Raw genomic sequence first — 16,335 nt, forward strand, 5'->3', positions numbered from 1 at the left:
ATTTCCCTGAGTACTGTGCATAGTTGATCAGCACAGTCTTTTAACACCTTGCTCAGTATGTTGTCTGGGCCAGCAGACTTCCTGGGGTTCACTCTCTTTAGCTCTCTTCCTACCCTCTCTGTGTTGAGGCTGAGTACAGCATTCTTCTCATCAGTGGGTAGCTTTAATGCCAACCTGTTGTTTCTTTCTTGAATTCTAAAAAAAAGGTGTTCAAACCGTCCAGGAATTTGATGCTTTTCTCACTGTATGCTGACCTGGCTTGTAGTCAGTAACCTCAGTCTGTATTGCCATGGTCTCCTTGCATACTTCATGTCTTCAAAGTGGCTCCGTACCTTTCTGCCATACTCCCTCTTAGCCTCCTTTATACCCCTCCTCAGATTACCTCATGCTGCAATTAGGGCTGCTTTGTCCTTAGGCCTGTAAGTTGCTTTTCTCTCCTTCAGAAGCTCATATACATTAGGGGTGAGCCATGGCTTCTGGTTAGCTCTAATAGTGATGTTACCCCATCAACACAGTTTGAAATGTATGCCATCACTACCTCAGTGTATTCATCAATGTTCAGATGCTGATTCACCATGGATGCCTCCTTGAACATATCCCAGTTGGTTCATAGGTTCATAGGTAGGTACTAGGCTATTAGCCCTAGGGCCTATATAAGCATAGCCAAAAAGATACCCTGGCTTTTGCCACCCAAGAAAATTATTTTCCTGTGCCCCTGTTGAGCAGAGTCACAGAAGTGATCCTTGGGGTGAATTTCCTATTTCCCATCCAATCATCAAGATTTTTCTTGAAGAGTGCTAATGAGGAGCTCTGTTTGACATAGATAGGTAGTCTGTTTCAGAGTATGGGAAGTCTTGGTTCTTTCAAAGGAGTCTTGGAGGGCTTCCATAACCCCCTGAAGCCATACTCTGATTTGTTTCTTTGTGGGTTTCTCTCTAACTGGTGCAGGTTTTTAAGCTGGAAGTAGCAAGATGGTATAATGGTCCGAGTTTCCCATTTGTGGAAGTTGCACTGCCTTATAAGCTTTCTTTAAGTTTATGTAAACCTTGTTCAGGATATTATCACCTCTTATGGAAACATCCACAAACTGATGGTAGTGTTAGAGTCCTTATTTCAGATCTGCTTTATTAAAGTCACCAGCTGCCACATGTACAAAGTCAGGATATTTGCTGTGCAGCTCACCCATGTGATTGCATAGTTTATTTAGAGCCTCGGTGGTATTCACACTTGGAGGGATATATACAACGGTTACACTGACCCATTCAGCTCCCTGGGCAAGTAAACTAGTCTACATTTAATGGAGAGGAACTCAGTTTTCACAGAAGTGTAACACTATGATTTCACAGTTGTTGCACCATCTTTTGTTAACATAGATGCAGACTCCACCTCCTCTGGCCTTTGCACACAGTGTATGTTTTCTGTCTGCAAGAAACAGTGTAAAATTCTCTAAGTTTATCATTTATCTTGTCATGCAGCCACGTCTCAGTAATCAAAAATAAATAAGTATTTCTCACCTTGTTCTTGTTGAAGAGTTCCAGTCTCTAGTAGTCCATCTTCCTATCCAGTGATCTCACATTAGCCAGCAGTATAGTTGATAGTACGCCTGTGGGAGGTTGCTTTTAACTTTACATCAGCACCAGCTGTGCAACTTCTTTTCCTTGTTCTCTGAGACTTCTTTCTCTTTTTTCTTGTCCAGCATATTGCAGAAACCTGTTCTACAAGTTTCAGGCACTTTAGAGTATGAGGAGTTAAAATAACCAGCTGTTGTTGCTCTGTGCAAGTAGTAGGCCCCAGATACTCTGTAGACTTCAAGGCATCCAACCAGCAACATGTAGATGTTGACTGTTTAATTTCTAGTAACTTCTGTCTACTATAAGTTATTGTACCTTCAAATGGAAGTACAGAAACAGATTTTTGAGATTTTCTGTGCAAAAGAAAACAAAATATGCAGATCTCTAGAATGAGCTGACACAGCCAGAGCCACAAAGAGAGCCGCCTTTTTTTTTTTCAACAACTGGTATTTCAATATAGCATAATGCAAAATGACTACCAATACGGTACCATAGCTACATAAACTGTAAAAACAAATGAATCTCATTACAAAATGTCATAAATACTAATGTAAATCATATATAGTGTTATATTACACCACTACTAAGCCTCATAACATGCTCAACATTCCCCCATTTCATATATATATATATATATATATATATACACACACACACACACACACACACACACACACACACACACACACACACACACACACACACACACACACACACACACACACACACACACACACACACACACACACACACACACACACACACACACACACACACACATATACATATATGTATATACACATATATACACAAAGGCACATATACATATCAAAAATGCCACCAAATATTTTCAGGCTTAATTTAACAGAAGCATGTCAGAAGCACACATAAGCTAGATTTTATACTACTAACTACCACATACTTAAGTGTAAAGAAAGTGTACTCACATCTTGAAAATCGAACTTGACACAATATAGAAAATGGAATGAAATTTACTTCAATTACAAACCATATCCATATGGTAACTCTCAGTACTTGCCAAAATGGAAATGCCTATCTAATTGCTGCTAATCTTAGCATAATCCTATCCTTACGAAGTGGGCAAATTATCACCATCCCAAACATTTCTGTTTTTTTCTACAATATGAAATATCTTAACTGTTATCTACCAATCAATTAACATGAGTTGTGAAGCATTACATTAATTAGATCTAGCATGTGGCATACATTTAAGTCCTGTCCCATTTCAAAATGACAACATAGAATACCTGTCCTCTACAACAAATCCACCTACTTTAATTAATAACATTATTCTAGTCTCCGCACACAAAGCTCCCCAAATAATTAGCAAAAAGGGCAGAACAACTACAGTCATTTGTAGATCTCTACAATCCCGATATTTTAGTACTCACTGAAATATGGCTTACAGAGAGGATAGAATAACAAATTAAACTCAAATGGCGGCAGTGTTTTCTGTGAAGGTAGGACAAACAAAAGGGTAAAATGGATAGCAGTACTATGCAAATAATTCCTAGTGTACTTTAACCAGAAGGCAATATTCCCTTGATACACATTAAGAATCAATCATTACAACACTGCCTTTGGGACCCCACAAATCATTTAAACTGTTTGCTCTTCTATCTAAAAAGCCCACTGGTGTACAAGAAGACAGATTGTGTTGGGTATTAACCAATATTAATTCGGAGATAATTTGTGCTGGTGACCAAAAGAAGGCACATCATGTGTAGCCCTCTTACCACATTACCTTTACAACCTGACCAAAATCAAACTGTTGAACTATCAACAAAAATTGACAAACCTCAAAAGGAGAAAGTGTATGCATCTAAATTGTAGCTTTCAGTACAAAAATGATATTTCTGGTGATATATTATCAGTCTCAGTTAATAATATTCATCTGCAATCAAGGCAAACCACACAATTGTCACAAATTCATGGGAGCATGCAGTTTCAAGAAAACAAACCCTGGCAGTTGTAAATCAACTAACTGCAAAAATGATTCAGAGGCCAGTATAAAGGATACCCAAGGCTGGCAAGGTACTTACTTTAAATACATAGCAAATAACATCCTAGTTAGCTTAGCACCCATTCAGTTCTTTAGAGTCAAGAATGCATCCCAGTCCTGCTCTGTAGCATAGGGGACTTATGAGCCTTGATTACAGCCCAGATGACCCATGTTCACACTGTAGCTTGAACACTGGAATAGCTGGGTAGGAGAGGGTGGGAGAAAGTAGCAGGCACTGTCTTGCCTATCCTGGGGAGGGGAAAGGTGTTTTTTGGTTGCCTCATCACTTCTGTACAAACAGAGGCTTGCATGGTACTACAATGGTAATGACTAGGGATGTGAGCTTAGAGATATCAAATTGGTGATGGTAGCCACCAGAAGCAGAGCTAGGGCCTCACTTAAAAATATTCTTACTGTCACAATGACTAGAGGGTACATATTAACTTACTGCTATAGCTCGCTCCAAACTTGTTTCAGTACTTGTCCATTCTAAATTTCTTTTACAGCTATGCCTTCCATACAGGAATCCATACCTACTTATGTGCAAAACTAGTACACATTTCCTGTAAAACAACTAAATACATAATTGCTTTTCCCTGCATCATTCTTCTTACAGTGAACTCTTTCAAACACAAAGTAAATTAACTATTTTCTGTACAAAGCACATATTTCCTAAATCCTAAATCAGACAGCATAGTCTAAAAATCATTAAATCATACTGTCTCGCCAGAAACTTCATATCAGCACAACATCTCCTAATATACCCCACTAAAAGCTACACCCTTATTGTGATACCCTATTTAGAAATTCTGTGGGTCAGACTTGTACCTGAAATAAATTCATGTGTTAAGTTACAAAATTATACAAGACAGATCCTTTAAAAAGCAATATCTAAATCTAGTCACAACTATGGACAGTTAGACTTACTAATCAAATGTTAATATTCCTCGCCTGGAAAATTTCTTCCAGATACTGCAATCCTTGTGCCAACGGGCAGTACTCTCAATTTGCACCTATTTATATACTTTCAAACATCCTCATTTCTTGTGGCTCCAGTTATACAAATCACTCTTTTAAATATTTGCCATTGTACTTAGTCTTATATAGAAGCCTCTTCTGCAGTGAGTGCAGTATATGTAAACTTCACTAGAGATACATTGTTTCTTGTCTCAAATTGTATTAAATTGCCATTTGATTGCTGTTATTATAAAATGCATCAAATCTTCTTTGACTGATGTTACTTTGCAATATTGCGATATGTATGCTTAAAAAGGTTTGTTTATTGCTTTGTATTTGGTGCGTTTCTCCCCAGGTCCCCACTGAAAATGGGCCACAGACCCAGAGGCCCAGCAGGACAACTCAGTCACCAGAAAAAAAAGAAAGAAAGAAAAAAATAATAGAAAGCAAGAATTAATGGTTAAGAGAATGCATTATTGATTAAAATGATAGATAAATATATCAGATGTGTCAGTGGAGAAGAAGAAGAAGAAAAGTTTGAGCTACAGCCAGTATTACAGAATGGATTATACCTTGTGTGTTCCTAGGAAAAGGAAGTGGTACCTCGTCTGGTGATCATGATCTAACCAATGAGAAACAGGAGTGAGGACTGCAAATGCAAGCAATGCCACTGCAAAAGAAACAAGATTTGATTTTGCAAGCAGTACATTAAATGGAAGTTTCCATAATGGACATATTGATAGACTTAAGGCAGAAAGAACAAACAGTGGGCTAAGTGAAATAGTTTGTTGGAACTGGACTCACACTCAAGGTCAGGAAAATAGGGCCTTACTACCAGCTCTGTTGCTATAAAATGATAAAGACCTGACTACAACCACAATAGTGGCTTAGATGACTATTACAGCTGGCAAGAGAAAGAGAGGAGTATAGAATGTGGGCTCAGAATGTTGATCAAGCTACATGTACTGGAATGCTTGGGTAACATGTTCACCAAAGGGGAGGGTGGGGAAATTCCTAGATGGCACCTAATAGTGAACACTGGCCTATAGGTAGCATTCATGCCATGTGGGGTGAGTAGGGCCTCCACCAAAAGTTACAGCCCTATATGCAACCATGGTTGATCTGTGGTTCACTCATTCTCTGTACTACTCATCTCACCAGTAGCCCACACTGGTGATCTTGTCTGGCAGGATTAAAATTGGACTTTGAGATCATAGCAAATGAAATGAAAACTGTTTTTCTTTTAAAATCTGTATAATTTTGAAATTATAAAAAACTTTACATTCTCAGAATATTTTAGAGATATATACTTAATTAAAAATGAGATGATACATTACTTACTAGCTTATCATCTTACATCCCTCCCTCTCACATAGTAACAACCTTGGCTAAGAAATCCATGACATGTTACTCTGTGAGGTAAACACTGACACTGGTTGCTCAAGGTGACAATGCCCGTGATTACCTGACAATCTGTAGTCTTTTCATTATAGTTTAAATTGTAAGGAAATTATTTCCCACTCTTCAGGGATGGTTTTCTCTTGCTGATACACAAAAAGCATGCTATTACTACTACTACTAATAAAAATGGTAAGAAATCACATAAGTATGTGGACAATCCTAATTAACTACTTACAGAAAGATACATATATTTTTCTATATTTTGAAAAGGTGGCTGGACTGGGCTCAATAATGAGTGACAAGTACTGCTCATGGCAGAAAAATAGATAATCCTTGTCAAACATCTGAGATGTACATAGTATTTATTTTTGGATGGTGAATTGGAAGACAGACTGTGTGAGAAACCAAAGCACAAAATTATTTGATGACAGTTAAATAATTGTTGAAGTGAATTGCCAGCAGCAGTGCTTGTAGAGAATTGAGCTGAGATACATTACTGTGAATACTTTCATTTTAACTTGATCACATTCAGACAGCTGAGGTGTAAACTGTCAGAAAGTGGTTATTTTATGGGATATGACACATGGACTCAGGCTGTTTATAACAACAAAGAAAAATTACTTCAACACAATTTAATGATTGTTAATATGGTCTGTCAAGGAGGGGTACTGCTTGTGTGAAAGAAGATGGAATGAATTAATGTGACTTTTATTTCTTCTACTTGATCAGTTCAAACATCTGAGGAGCACACCATCTGAAAATGGTTGTTTAGAAAATTATTTTGTTCATGTTGATTTTTAATCCATGGCTTTGGCACCAGTCATTTGTTTGTGCTAGACCCTCTTGTAAAATGTTGGTGTTTTGCGGGGAATCTATGATAGCTCCCAATGTATAGTCATCTGTGAACGTTTTGAGATAGAGGCCTTTGACGTTAGTCTTGCCTTCCAAGACGTAGATGCGAAACAGAAGTGGGCCATACACAGAGCCCTGGATTACTCGCTGGTGAACAGTCTCCTGGTGGAGGTGGCTTCACCAATCCTGATCCTATCAGTAAGCCAGCCAGCCATGCAGTGAGTTATGTAGGGATTTATGCCTAGTTCTGAGAGTTTGTTAACAAACAAGTCACATTACCCCCCAGGACCTTGGATTTTGGTTCTCAACAACAAGCATTAACTAGAAAAAGTATATTCAATCCCCCATATCACCCCCAAATAAGAAATTTGGACTCTGTGCTGGAAAAGAAAATTAGAAAAGAATTTAAATACAGTATTAAAGAGAACAATATAACAGAAGAAGAATCCACAACGTTGAATGAGTTAAGACACAACAATCAAATAAGAATTATGAAACCTGATAAGGGGGGAGGGGTGGTCATCATGGACAACATTATTTACGATGGAAAAATGAATACCATCCTTGGTGATGACAACAAATACAGAATAGTTTCTCAGAATGAGGTTCAATTGGCATACCAAAAAATAGACAATACTCTAAACAACATGCTTATGGAGGGCACTATTGACGTGAAACTGCACCAATTCTTGTTAGTACCTAAACCTAGGATACCTATTATTTTTGGTATACCGAAGGTTCATAAAAATGTGAGTGACCCCCCTATGAGACCTATAGTGGCAGCCGATGGCTCCAAGACTCTCCCTTTGGCCAAATATGTGGATATTACAACAAAACACATATGCAATACTAATAAATACATACTTAAGGATTCCTGGGACCTATTGAGGAACATTAATTCTGAGTTATTAACCAATGGCCTTCTTTTTGTGACAATAGATGTCATAGATTTATTCTCATGTATACCCCATGATGAAGGGATGAGGTCTTTTGAAGATTTGGTCTTTTTGGACACTAAACTTACACATTCAGAAAAGGTAGCAGTAGTTGGATTAGTTGAAGTAGTACTAAGGAACAATTTTATTGTATTTAATGACGAATACTATCAACAAATCAGTGGTGTAGCAATGGGTGCGGCCTGCGCACCAACTTATGCTAACATCGTGTTAGCAGCATGGGAATCAAATTTTGTTCTTAATTCTGGTTACGAACAATATTGGACGCTCTACAGGTGCTTTTTAGATGACATAGTCATTTTTTGGACTGGGGGTGTTGAGAAATTTTTGGAGTTTTTTAATTACCTTCAGAACACCACCAATTTTTTAAGATTCACATATACTATGTCCACTGACAGATTACAATATTTGGATGTGGAAATATACAAGAACATGAATAACACAGATTTTGAAACCAAGGTTTTTAGGAAAAGCACCTTCTGCAATTCTTTCTTACATTTCACTAGTGCACACCCCCCACATTGTAAAAAGAATATTGTTAAAGGACAATTTGTGAGGGGGTGTCGCATGACTAGTAAAAATGAGGATTTTGTTAAGGAATGTAACACACTAGAAGGAATGTTTTTAGCTAGGGGCTACCCACAAGAATTTATCTCCAATATTAGAAGAGAAGTGGAACTTAACAGACCTACAAAATTCAAGCCAATAAAGGGCATAGGACTGGCCGTTTCAGATTTCAATATTCCACCCCTTGAGAAAATTAATAATATTAGGGACAAGGAGGAATTTCAGTACAAATCAGCTTTGGTTATGGAATTCAATTTATTTAACACTGAAGTGAAAAAGATTTTTCAGAGGGAATGGGTCAATTTTATTACCTTCTCTGAACTTCAGAATATTAAAAAAGATATGCCAAAAATAGTTTATAAAAATGGCAGATGTATAAAAAAATTGTTGGAATACAACAATTTGAATATTAAGGAAAACCCTACTAATAAGGCCTTAACCAACATAAGGTACGGTACATACCATTGTGGCCACTGCAATCAATGTCCATACATTAGTAACAAGGGGTGATTGCCTTAACAGCAAGGGATTGTAATATAAATGCAACAGGCCATTTCAATTGTGATTCTCAAGGTGTGGTATATTTAGCTTTGTGTCTACAATGTAATTCATACTACGTGGGAAAGACAGAAAGAGCATTGAAAAAGAGAATTTATGAACACACCTACGAAATATTAAAGAAAAAAGAAACAAATGCTCTATACAAGCACACCTTGGTTTGTGAGAATTCTAGTTTTTCTTTTTTTGTGTTAGAACAGGTCAAAAAAGAAACAAGGGGAGGCCTGTGGGAGGAAAGATTAGAATTCAAAGAACTGTGGTGGCAGATACTATTGGAAGCAACAAGTAGCCCAGGGCTGAATGAACACATATCCTTAATTTCTGGGCTAAAATTGAGAGCAGCTAGAATTTAGATGAATTCTAGCAATAGCCTCGTAAGAACAGCAGATGGTGCTATTCTAACCATGATTGTTTAGTAAGTTAGAACAAAGGAAAAGAAGTATTTATTTAATAGCAAGATTTTAATTATTTATTTAAATATGTATCAATTCATTTTATAGTTCTAAACTCTTATTATTAACCAACAAACAAATGGGTTTTTTATATACATTAGATTTTATGAACTGTGTATTTATTGTGGTGAACATCAAAGTGGTTTTAATTTTAACTAGTTTGTAATGAGCCTTTTTAATTGATTACTCTCCCAAAGGGATTATTAAGCAATGGTTTTCATTGGTTGGTTTTAAACCATATGAGTGTATAAAAAGGGTTTTTTTAAAACGAATGGTTGTCTGATGAAGTCTTACAGTTTTATGTGGACGAAAACGCACATTGACTTTTTAAAGCGTTTACGTTGTATTTGTGTTCAAACCTGCATTGGTGAATAAATTTTGTGTTCGACTGCTGGAGGACTGTTTCCGTGGTTTTTGGATTATTGGTTGAGTTTGTTAACAATACCTGAGTGTGGTATTGTATCAAACACGTTGGCAGGTCAATGTAGGTGGTATGCACCATTTTCCCCTCATCATAGCTTTGTTGACCTTCTTGAAGAAGTCCACCAGGTTGTGGAGGCAAGACCTCCACTTAGCAAAGCCAAACTGGGATGGAGTCAGTATATTTAGGTTGCCAATGTCCATGATGATCATTTCCAAGATAATGTGTTTCATGGCTTTGCATATTAGACTTGTCAGACTGATGGATCTGTAGTTTCCAAGATCATAGGCTCATAGGTGTTTACTTGGTTAATGACCATTAGGGGCTTTTTAAGGCTAGCCAAGCATCCCAAATCTTTGACAAGTACTGGTACCCTTGATAAGTGTAAATAGGAGCTTGGGAGATGAAAAAAAATTACAAATATGGGCCTGGAAGATGAACCATTACTGGCTGCCTGTGCCTGTTACAAAGATTGGTGCCAAACCAATGATGAATTTTTCCTGTTTTTGGTGTTAGATTTGGGCTTACTTCTGTAGATATCACAGCCGAAATGTAGCCATTTACATGTTTTTACAGGGTTTTTGTAAATTATTCTGCATAGGTAGCTGTGATCTTAGGGTTTATTGGAGCCATGAATTTTGACAAACTTTCATTTAGTTGGATGTAATTTTCTTTAGAATAGCTTCTGTTACTGGTTTACTTGGGTTTCCCAGGTTAATTTTTATTTTGAGTGAGATAGCTTTGTGGTCTGACCTCACCAATGAGGATGTATACCAGCAGGGGTATATGCAATGCATGTTAGTGAGTACTAGGTAGGAGTGCACACTATCTGGTCTAGACTGTCTGTGCTGCTAAAGTCCAGGAAACATATGTGTGTGTGTGTGTGTGTGTGTGTGTGTGTGTGTGTGTGTGTGTGTGTGTGTGTGTATTTGTGTGTGTATTTGTATGTGTGTGTATTTGTATGTGTGTGTGTGTTGTGTAAAACAAGCTGAAATACATTATGCCCAACATTTATTTCACTTGATTACAGTCAAATATCATAAGAAAATTATTGTTCTTGGGATGACTGGGATGCCATATGTGCATAACAGTCAGAGGCTTAGCTAGCTCAACTAGTACCCTGTTCTGGTCCCTTGGGCTAGTACCCCATCCCCTCAGCTCTTCAAGTGAAAAGCAATAAAAAAGCTAATTTATTCAAACCTTCACAATACTGTAGGAAGTTGACTGCCAGTCCATGCACCTCTGGCCTCACAAAATAAATAAATAAATAAATAAATAAATAAATAAATAAATGTGATTTCAGGTATGAGCCCTTTTTCAAGTCTTAAAACTTCAAAAGTTCACGTTCTCTTAAAAAGTGTCTCTTAACCAATCACATGAAAGATGTAAATAAGTCATAGTTTTTTCTAAAACTCTATTGATTGATCAGAAAACCACATCCAATCATGACATTTACATGCTAAAAAGGTTATCATTTCTACATAGGTCACTATAGAATCAAGTGGCCAATAAAAAGCATACAGACACTTTCAAGTCATTGGCTCTAATATAAAAGCATGGACCAATCACCTATAAAATGTAAATAAGTCATAGTTTTTGTAAAGCTCTATTGGTTGATCAGAAAACTCATCCAATCATGAGATTTACATGTTTCTTCTTCATTGGAACATCCATACTTTTATATTAGAACCAATGATTTGGTAGTGTCTGTATGCTTTTTATTGGCCACTTAACTTCACAATGACTAATGGTGATTATATATGTGATTGGTCTATATATATATATATATATATATATATAGCTATAGATATAAATATAGATGCATATGGGTGGACTACTGAATTTGGTCAACGCTATCTTTGGTCCACATCTGTTTAGCCAAAAAAAATTAATCAGCTGAACAGATAATTGCCAGGTGTGTGAGATCATACAATTTGTCTGGTAGGGAAATATGCCCTTTCCCTGAGATTATGCGATATTGGAGTTAGTATTTATAATTAGTAGGGGGTGTGGGGGGCACAGATATATATATATAATATTTTCAGTGAAATGTTTTTAGATCAATTGTTACACTCCTTCCTGCCATTCCTTCTTTTGTCTCCTAGTCTGCACTGTAGGCCCTTCTTGGCAACAAACTTGATCTGAGGTTAGTTAAGGGCAAAGGGGAATTACTAGAAGAAAAAATATGAAGGAGCTTGAGGCCAGGAGTACTAGCAGGTGGCCATATTGGATCTGAAGGAGGCTCAGTGCACACCAGTTGTATAATTACATAATTATACTTGGACAGTCAGGTACAGTGTAGATCAAAGGTAGTCACTCTGCCCCTAAGGATTTAAATAAAATTCATTGCTAAAGTTGGCCACATCACTTTGACATCGTCAACATAGAAAATGGTTGTACCATCTTTCCAATTATAAACATTCCCTTTTCTGGAGCAATGTAAATGATTTTTACTATCAGTTAATGAGAAGTCCGTATTTATAAACTATGGGCATGTGTACATTTCATACCTTGAAAAGAATTCATACATAAACACCTTACAGATATAGAAGCCCTAAATGCTTCCACAAATGAAACCTGAGCAAGGGAAACCATATTTGCCTGAGTCAGCATGGGTGAATGAGGAGTATCATAGATTTGCATATTGAGGCCTTCTGAAGAAACTTGGATATGAGGGGAATTGGAGGAGAGGTATGGAGTAGTCCAAGGGGCACTGACAGACTACAGCATCCCATGGCGACTGACTCTCTGGAGGGATCAAGGTGAAGTATCTGCTGCATTTAGTGTTGGAAGAGGATGAAATGAAATTCTAGCAGGGCTGGCTCCACTGACTGAACATCTGCAGAGCCACTGAAGGCTTGAGGAACCACTCAAGAGGCATCAGGGTAGACCTGCTGACCCTGCCTGCTAGACATTTGACATTCCCTGGATTAGGCACTGCATTTACAAAGTGATGCCTAATTTCCATGCTCTCTTTGCAACTGGAGTAGCACTAGATTTCATCTTGCTTATAGATGTACTGTATAACAGAAATATTGTTTGATTGAATAGCTATCACTCCATTGGGAAGGAAGTTCTGAAATTCCAGCAACCATATGAGAACTGCCCATGTCTACAGGGTGTCGATGTGTAGACTGACCTCTGTCTGTGTCCAAATTTCTTGGACCATTCTCCCTTTAAAATGCCCCCCCATACACACACACACACACACACACACACACACACACACACACACACACACACACACACACACACACACACACACACATGAGAAGAGGCATCTGTGGTCATTGTTGCTGACTAGGATAATGTTATGAATTATTGACCTGTGTGAATTGTTGGTGACATCAACCATCACTGTAGGTGACTTCTGCAACTAGGATCACTGTGTGGAGAGCAATCACTGAACAATTCTCATACAGAATTAAGCATGGGTGACCGTAACAATTGAAGTAGCTAAAATACCTACACCCTCAGAACCAATGATGCTGGTGTGGAAAGTTTTTAAGGAGGGCATGGATTGCAGTCTGGATGGTGAGAGCTCTGTCCAAGAGGAAACTTACTGTGCATGTTCTTTTATCAAGATGGCAACCAATAAATGTAATATCGTGGGTATGCTGAAGACACAATTTTTTAGTGATTTACAGAGACATACAAAGATAGGCAGATCTGTAAAAAGTAATCACTGTTTTTTTTGTGTAGGGGCTCTTTGGTTGTTGCAATGAGGAGCCAGTTGTCTTGATATGCAGATGGGCTGCAACTACCGTCATGCACTTAGCCAACACCCAGGGGGTGTGGTGAGACCAAAAGGCAAGGCTATGAATTGGTAATAACTGGCACTTAGCTGGAAGTGCAGAAACCCTCTGCAATCTTTATGTGGAGGCAGGCATCCTGAAGGTCTATCAAATACAGTCATTTGCCTTCAGACAGGGCAAAATCATTTGCATTGTGACCATTGTGAAATGAGCCATTTTGATATAAAATATTAAACCACTGAGATACAGAATTGGTCAGAGGTCTTTGTTCTTTTTTTTTTGTACTCAAAAGAATCTGAAATAATTTCCTGGACCTATCTAGTCTGGTGGACCCTCTTGGATGTTTCTTTTTTGCAATAGGACAGAGATGTCTCCTTTTATCACTTTAAATGATGAGGTGGAATATCTGGAAACAGATGTACCTCATAGTGAAGGGAATGGGAAAACAGTATGATATAGTCCGTGGAAATTATCTCTCTCACCTCTTTGTCCTGTGTGATGGCCATCCACACAACACAGCGAAGAGATAAACAACTCCCAACTGCTTCCAGAGATGGACAGCTGGGTAAGCCTTCTGGGACACTGGGTTTATTTGCCAGAAAAAGCCCCCCAAAATCCCTGATTCCCACATGGCCTCATGGTATTGGAGAGGCTACCTCTGCTGTGGCCACCTCTGTCTAGGGAGGAATCAAAGATCTCACCCCAGGATTTCCTGAGCCATAGAGATTTGGAACACTTCTGATTCCTATTAAAAGATCAGTGGGAATTCTCTAACCTAACCCCTTTTTGTTCACACCTTGCTAGTCTTTCTTTCACCGCAGGTCCAAATAACATAGAACCATCAAAAGAGCATTGGTGAAAGACGCCTTGAAGTCAACCACAAAATCATAGAGGTGAAGCCTTGTGAGTCATCAAAGAGTGATGCCTGTGCCAAATGCTCTGGTCACTTCAGTTGCATTACAGAATAGATGCATTGAGAGGTTAGTAATATTCAACATGGTACCCATGGTAATCCCTATTTGTTTCCTTGATTCTGATGTGGGTGGCTTGCACAAAGTATCATGTCTTGCTCTGACAGATCCCTTTAGAAGTGAATCATGTGTCAAATAATTTAATCATCTCAGAGTGAAAGTGCCAAAGGTGTAAGTGTACTTTCCCATCCCATCTGTTGCTCTAGACTCTTTGTTAGGAGGATAGATAGCAGTTGGCTCATCAGTCAGCTCCACCATTGTGTTTGCTGCAACAATAACAGAAAATACAATAGAACCTTGTGACCAGTGCTGCGTATCGTTAGGTGGACACAGTACTTTATCAGGTTTACAAGGGATTGATTCAGTAATATCTGGTTCCTGCCATACCTTCCTGGTGGCCAAATTAATAAGACAGTCAGCAGGAGGGACCAATCAAGAAGTAGGGTGTGCAAAATAGTATGCCTCAAAGAGCAGTTACTCATCCTAAGAGGGTGGGTCTGCTGGCCAAGATTCCCTCTGTCTCATTAATTCTAGGATTTCACAAAATTTGCTGTCTTCAGGAAGAGATTGTGGGCAGCCCTCCCTAATATTAGTGACCCAAAGGAAAGTCCATGTGTCTCCTTTTGCACATCCTCTTTTTAGGAATCTCTGGTGGTGACTTGTCAGTCTCTGCAGAGGAATCAGCATGAACGTGCTGTGGTTCTCTGAAGTTTCCCATTTTGTTCTGTCTTCAGGTGTCATGATGAACCAGATGAAGAGCTAAAAGAAAGATGTCACAGGATGTAGCCAGTACCAGTAGCAGCTCTGACATTCATCTGGAAATGTTCCCCTCAATAACCTCAAAGGTTGGTCTGGAATTAATCAGCATTGGGGCCCCCTGCACTGGAGATGCTGTAGGCCTGACTGAAGTGGACATGAGCAGCACCAAAGATGGACATCCTGACACCAAGTACCCTAGGCATCCCTGAGATGGAGGTTAGTGCTGATGGCTAGAAGACTGAGGACTCCAATTTTTTTTAATTTCTCCATATCTTTTGAGTTTCTAATATTGTGATGGGAATGGACCCCCATTCCTAAATTAAAGTACGATTAAAGTTCATGAAATTAATATTGTTTCACTCTTTGATGTTAGCCAAAAGTGCTCTTCGCAGCACCTGCAACATGCCCAGTAATGACTCCTGCAATTTGTATGGAGTTACATGTATTGGTAACATGTCTAAATATGATTGTAGACTCTTGTTTATAAGACCCATTGATCCTACTGGTATTGGATGTATCTGGATATCTTTCTTCCACACTGCTCTCATTTCTGCTTGCAAATCCTGATATTTTATAACTTTGTGTCCCTCTGTGCGCAGGACACTGTAGTCACTGGGTGTGGTGATTTCAGTTATCAATGCTATTTTGTCTTCTTTTCTTGGACCACTATATCAAGTTTTCTGGCATCTATCTTTTGAACTGTTGGTAATTATTTATTTATTTTATTTATTTTATATTTGTTGACCGGGTTTGTCTGGCTGAGCTAGTGGCTCATTTTCAGCGGAGACCCGGGGAGAAAAGCTCCACAGTGAGATAAAATTATACAACAGATACACAAACTTAAAAATACATTCAAGCTACATACACATAAAAAAGAATTATACATTCAGGAGTAACAAAAAGTATCAAAACATCTATACAATATTTATAATGGTAGAGAAGTGATGTAGAGAAACCACAAAGCACTGCTGTGAGGCAAAACATTTTGAAAAGGAAATGCAAATCTAGGAAGGACTCAGTAAACCAGCATAGAATGAACTTAAGATAAACTATCAGAGGTATGTAGAAGGGGTTTGTGGTAATAAACATGGT

At 38.3% G+C, this 16,335-nt stretch overlaps 1 protein-coding gene across 3 annotated transcripts in view; it reads right to left on the reverse strand.

Moving 5' to 3' along the window:
• Positions 1-16,335, reverse strand: part of FHL1 (four and a half LIM domains 1) — a 768,328-nt gene that overhangs the window by 483,318 nt on the left and 268,675 nt on the right. The window contains exon 1 of one of the 3 annotated variants that reach the window (XM_044057566.1): positions 1,515-1,532. The exons of the other annotated variants lie outside the window; for them this stretch is intronic. The gene's annotated coding sequence lies outside the window, so the exon portion shown is untranslated. Of the gene's footprint in view, positions 1-1,514; positions 1,533-16,335 lie in introns of those variants that run through there. 3 annotated transcript variants of the gene reach the window in all.

The sequence above is a fragment of the Protopterus annectens genome, chromosome 15.part0 (genome assembly GCF_019279795.1).
Source record: "Protopterus annectens isolate FY-2018-M chromosome 15.part0, PAN1.0, whole genome shotgun sequence".
Taxonomy (NCBI): domain Eukaryota; kingdom Metazoa; phylum Chordata; order Ceratodontiformes; family Protopteridae; genus Protopterus; species Protopterus annectens.